The sequence below is a fragment of the Anabrus simplex genome, chromosome 7, assembly GCF_040414725.1.
Source record: "Anabrus simplex isolate iqAnaSimp1 chromosome 7, ASM4041472v1, whole genome shotgun sequence".
NCBI classification, from domain to species: domain Eukaryota; kingdom Metazoa; phylum Arthropoda; class Insecta; order Orthoptera; family Tettigoniidae; genus Anabrus; species Anabrus simplex.
In genome coordinates, this window is record NC_090271.1 from 74511295 (window position 1) to 74517294 (window position 6000).

Here is a 6000-nt window from a genome sequence, read left to right on the forward strand (position 1 = left end):
GAAGTCCCAGTCTTATCCATGGCTGTGACAATATGGAAGCTGCTGGGGTATGGGCAGTGCTGAGTGAAGACATTCGGAGTACAACTATTGCGTCTGTTTGTTATGAAAGATATTGCTTGTAGGGTCAGTCGTATTGTAATAGCACTTTCTGGTTCAGTGAGGGAAGCAATGGCAAACTACCTCACTCCTCATCTTGCCTAGTACGCCTCATTTTGTCGCTACTGTTGGTTTTTGCGGTTTCCTTATAATCGCATAACCTTTGATGGTACTATTTGAGAATCCAACCAGCCTCTCGGGTGATTAGCTGAAAAAGAGACAATTGTATAAAATTCTTTCCATTTTTGTTTTGAAAGAAGTACCCAGGTATTTGATCCTAAGTGAGTCTGTTTCCCTACATACTCTCGACAGATGTGCCTCTTCCATTATTTCCCCACATAACAACAATTCTCTTCATGTTCTCTCTCACACCCTTATTCTTATAGATACCCATTAGCCACCACACCGTATCTCTTACTTCTTTATTCGTAAGCCTTCCCCTTCTTTCTTTTTTCTTTCTTTCTTTCTTGACAATGAATTCCGCGTTATTTCTTTAGTCCTATATTCTGGCGTGATTATCTGTTTCTCAATATCTTTCACTCTAATAGTTACTTTCTTACTCAATTTCTTCTCTTCGTTCTGAATCTCTTTATCTCAGTAGTGTCCTTTTCCTATTATATCTAGCAATATTTTCACGTTGATTGCTCAATAATCATCGAGTAGATGTGTAAACTAATATTGGAATGCTAAATTTAATATTTCCTTCCCGTTTCCCCTCTCGTTCGCGTATATAGACGCGTGGGTGAATGGAACAACCCATCGTTTGTTCGGATCCGCCGTACTGGACCCACACCTGATGTCAGTCCTATTTGAAGAAATGTTTGCAATATTTTATGCTTCTCTAGTGGCTCGTAGAAAAATGTGTTGTATGTAAATGAAGATGTATATTAAGATGAACAAAAATACCCAGCCTTCGAGCTAGGTCCGGCCATATTCTCTTCAGTGACCGTAAATGACGATGTGGGCCATAAGCTACACATCACAATCGCCTCTGGTATTCATTCAGGAGAGAATGGCGAGTGGTCCGTACATTCGTGGCGTTTTCAGTCCTGTCCTCCGACTATATTTCGACACACTGCAGGAACCAATCTTCCAGCATGATAAGGCGCGTCGTCATTTCGCTAGGGCAACACAGTGTGCTCCACATGGTGTTCGCATGCAACTCTGGCACGGTAGGTCTCCAGACCTCAGGACCATCGAGCATATGTGGGATATGATGGGAGAGCACTTGACGTCCAGCCCTTCACCGGCAACGACCATCACCCAGCTACTTCAAGAACTTAGAACGATTGTAGTAGCTTGAACAGGTATACGGAGCAAATTCCCTTGGGTGGGAGCAGTAACACCACGGGGGTCTAGGAGAGTGTGGTATTGTTTCCACTTAATTGTCCCAGTCTACCCACTTTCATACTTCTTAATCTACCTCCTTCGGTCAACTCCCGTTCTCTTCAGACAAGGCTTAGGAAGTTTTGTATTTTAACACCCGTCATGGTCCTTCTATTTCTTTTGTCTATACGTTATCTCTTCGTAGCATGGGAGCTATACCATTTTCATTTTCGATTGGTGTTGGGAGAGGATGATTGCCAGTTGCACTTCCTCTTCACCACCGCCACCATTCGTTAGATGAAGTGGAATCAGAATCGTCAATCAGTGGAGTCTAATTCTTATACTGCCGAGAAAATTGAAGGTCCCTCTGGAGATGCATCTTCATTAGCTGCGTCTAGCATTGCTCACACTTACTTGCTCTGTTTTCATACTTCGTATCTTCTCCACGACCAAATGTGTTCAACTCTTCCAGACCAATGGGATGAGATATCTGAGGTTTTGTCTGCTTCGTTCGCTCCGCCTTTCATGGACCTTCCCTTCCTTTCACCAATATGCTCATTGTTCAAAACGGCATAATTCTTTCTTTCCCTCCTTCAATTAATGCTACTTCTCAGACAATGTTTTAACGTGAAATATTCAGAATTAGACCAACAAGTAAGCCAGCTCAGATACATCAACTATTGAATATTTAACAGCCTGGATCCTGAAATAGAAATGAAGATCAGTATACAAACTAACGAGATCCACTTTGAAAAGTATGAATGCAATAAGATCCTCAATCTTAAATTCTGTTAGCACAGTCATGATATAAAGTTAGTATGGCCTACATTATTTTAAATGCTGAAATTCGGATTCTAAAACTGCACACAATTAAATTTTGGAATGTGGTTGCACAGAAGTACGCAATTAATCCTCAGTTGGTAACAAACAGGCTTTACAGAGAGCACACTGTGAACGATAACCTCCAACGATTGTCATATGCTGAAAGTACACCTATCTGAAACATGTTTTTCGTGAAGGAAAGTACAAATCTTATGAGAAGAAAATCCTAACTTGAGGACTTTCTTCAGAGCCAAGAATAAATGCAAAAGACGAATTCAAAAGAATGAAAGAACACGGTTCTTAAACACTATTCCCAGTGGGAAGGAATAAATGTAATTTAACCTCATCACGTTAATCCCCCATATAATGTTAATATAGTGTGCGTCCACCGCGATAAATATTGTCAGTTCCGCAGCTAATACTGTTGGATAACGTCACGAATAATGAAGCAGGAAAGGTGATTAATTATAAAACATTTATGGGATTGATAAAAATAGCTTCGTATGCAGTGCGATATTGATAAAATATCACCTCATTTAAATTGCCAACGTTGCACTAGCTAAAGTACGTTTCACTAGTATACATTATAAAATTTACGGTACGGGAGAATTGTCCCTTACGGTATTATGTTTTTACAGCAGTTTGCTCATCACATCTGAGGTTTTGGCTGACATTCTCATTAATGTATTATTATTATTATTATTATTATTATTATTATTATTATTATTATTATTATTATTATTATTATTATTATTATTATTATTATTATTATATCTAATTATTTTGATTCCATTATAAACCATCTCAACCTCAGAATCAGATTATCATCAATATGTAAACAAAGAGTTTTACAATTCTTTGGAGATACTGTGCGATGTGGGAATGACAGCATAGAAAAACTGATCATTCTCGGAAATGTTCCTTACAAGAGAAATCGTAGAAGAGTTCCCACTCGATGGTCGAACATTATCAAGAGTAAATCTGGGTTGAACGTATTTGGTGCAGCACAACTGGACGAGGACCTCAAGAGATGGAGACAACTGACTGATAGCCTCCTCGAGATCACGATCCTCAGAACTGAGGGAACGATATGAGAGATTATTATTATTATTATTATTATTATTATTATTATTATTATTATTATTATTATTATTATTCGTATACAGCTATTTGAGACCACGTTAAGCAACAATCACACATTACTGGAAGCCTCCTTGCAGCCAAAAATCCTTGCAGTCTTTCCCTGGCAGAATGTCTTCTTTGCTCTGTTCATCCCCTATTCATTTTCTGTACGTCATGGAAGCGTCTAGAGCTGTCGATCACTCATCTGTACTTTATTATGTTTAGGATGTCTTCCCGATTTAATCCAGACTGCTCAAGATCCTTTCTTACCTCCCGGAACCATTTGTCGGAAACTTTAGGTCTACTGTCAAGTGTTTAAAAAAATCTGTTTTATCAGCCTCTTCTCGTCCATTCCAAACAGGCGTCCATAAAATTTGAGTCTTCTTTTCTTCATTGACTCAATCAGTCTTTCACTTTCTTGGTAAAATTCTCCCCTTCCTTTTGTTTGGACCTATTATCTTGCGGAGGATTTTCCTCTAAAATTTCTCGGCTTCTCTTAGTCCCGACATTCCTGTCATTCGGAGGCATTCACTATTGTTATTATTATTATTATTATTATTATTATTATTATTATTATTATTATTATTATTGAAGATGACAAGAGAAATAAACACCCAGAGACATTTAATAACAACGATAAAAAGGAGAAAAGCATCAGTTTTCGGTCACATTCTCCGGCATAATAACTTCATAAAAAACTTGTTCGAAGGCAAGGTGATGGGAAAGAAAGGCAGAGGGAAACCACGGAAGAAGATCATTGAAGAGGTAGTTGAGATGATGGGATGCCAAGGTTATGGAGAGATGAAAAGGATCGCAGAGAGAAGAGATCAATGGTTGCAGCGACAAGGCGAAGCCTTTAGATGATGATGATGGTGTTATTATTATTATTATTATTATTATTATTATTATTATTATTATTATTATTATTATTATTATTATTATTATTATTATTATTATTATTATTATTATTATTGTACCGGCAGGTACACCTCAAAGCCGCCCATTCAAAATTAGCGCCTAAAGGAACTACTCTATCGAACTAAAGTGGAAACTACTACAACAAAAACAGAACTTTAATCAGAAGATGTCACCACCGAAATACGTTTGTACTTTTGTTATTGTGCAGTTTCCTAACCTGAGTGAATTACTCCTTGTTTTTTTGCCATTCATCAAGAAGTTTGGACATTTTTACACACTACCAAAAGACTATGAACATGCACCCTGGTGCAAAGTGAAAGAACTTATAATTTAAAGAAGTTTTCTATTTCTAGGTTTTTGTAACTGATAGATGTTCATTTATCTTTGGGTTGGCAATATTTCCTTTTTATTTCCGCCAGTTTTGAATCTAGCCAATCACTAATTTCTGTAATTAATTTTCTACCTATCACAGTCTTCTTGTTCGATTTTGAGTGTTACTTTTGAATTTAACCAATAAAATTAAGAGGGTGTGTCCTGATTAATCTTAAATGATCTCGAACCTTCCCTGAGGGTTTATAAACTGCGGCTTTTCAGGTTTCTTGGCCAATTTATCGACATATATTTGAGTGTGTGTGTTAAGCAGGAGGCAGGGCGACCTCTTTCGTCGGCAGCTAGAACATCTACAAGGTAATGGCCACATAACTTTATTCTTTCTTGCTACCTCCGCAGTTTAACCCGAGGGAAAGGTCCGACTCTTTAATATGTAACAATTTTTCTAAAATGTAACTTTCTTCCGGTTAATGTAAAACCTTCATAAAATCTTTAACTGTAAACTGGGGATAGAGAGTGAAGTACCCTCTCGAGCTCCCCTTCATCTTGGTTTGGGGTGACTACGTTTTTATCTAACTGTTTTTCCTACTATAATGTGTTAATGCAATTTCTATACGAGTCACCTCAGTAGTTTGGGAATAGCCCCTGTTTCATCGGCCTAGAGCCCCTTAGGTTTTTTAAGTGTTCATTATCTTGGAGCGCAGTACGCCTCCATTCAGTTTGTGTTACGGGCCATTTACTTAATCTGTTCTTTTCCGCAAAGGCCCTATAGGTTGGGTACGAGAAACCCCTGTTTCAAATTGTAAGTTGGGCCATGGAATTTCACAGAGTGTAAGATTTTTGAGGTTGTCTCGAGGAGGCTGAAAGAAACGGAGAGCCTGTTAGCTCTTTTTCAAATTTTGTAATTTGTAAAGAGTGCCTCTGGAGGGCTAGATATTGAAATTTTGGGAGCAAGTGCTTTTGATTTGGGGGATTTCTGGCCTTGACTTAATGGTTCACAATATTTAACTTAAATTGTGTAAACTGGATCCGGTATCTCCGGAATTGTAAAACGAGGGGTTTGAAGCCCAAAATCTGTCACATTCACTAATCTTGTATTTTCCTTGACTTGTTTTAAGATTGTCATTGTACCTGATTGTTATTTTTCCTTGTAGAAATTTGTTAAGTTTGTTTTTTTTAATGAAAGAAATATAACCTTTGTTAAAGCTTTAATTCAATTCTTGATGTTGTAGTTAGATCCATTCACCCCGGCACCTTCATTAACCTATTTCTGCTCCACGGGTAACCCCGTATCAATTATTATTATTATTTTTATTATTATTATTATTATTATTATTATTATTATTATTATTATTATTATTATTATTATTATTATTATTATTATTT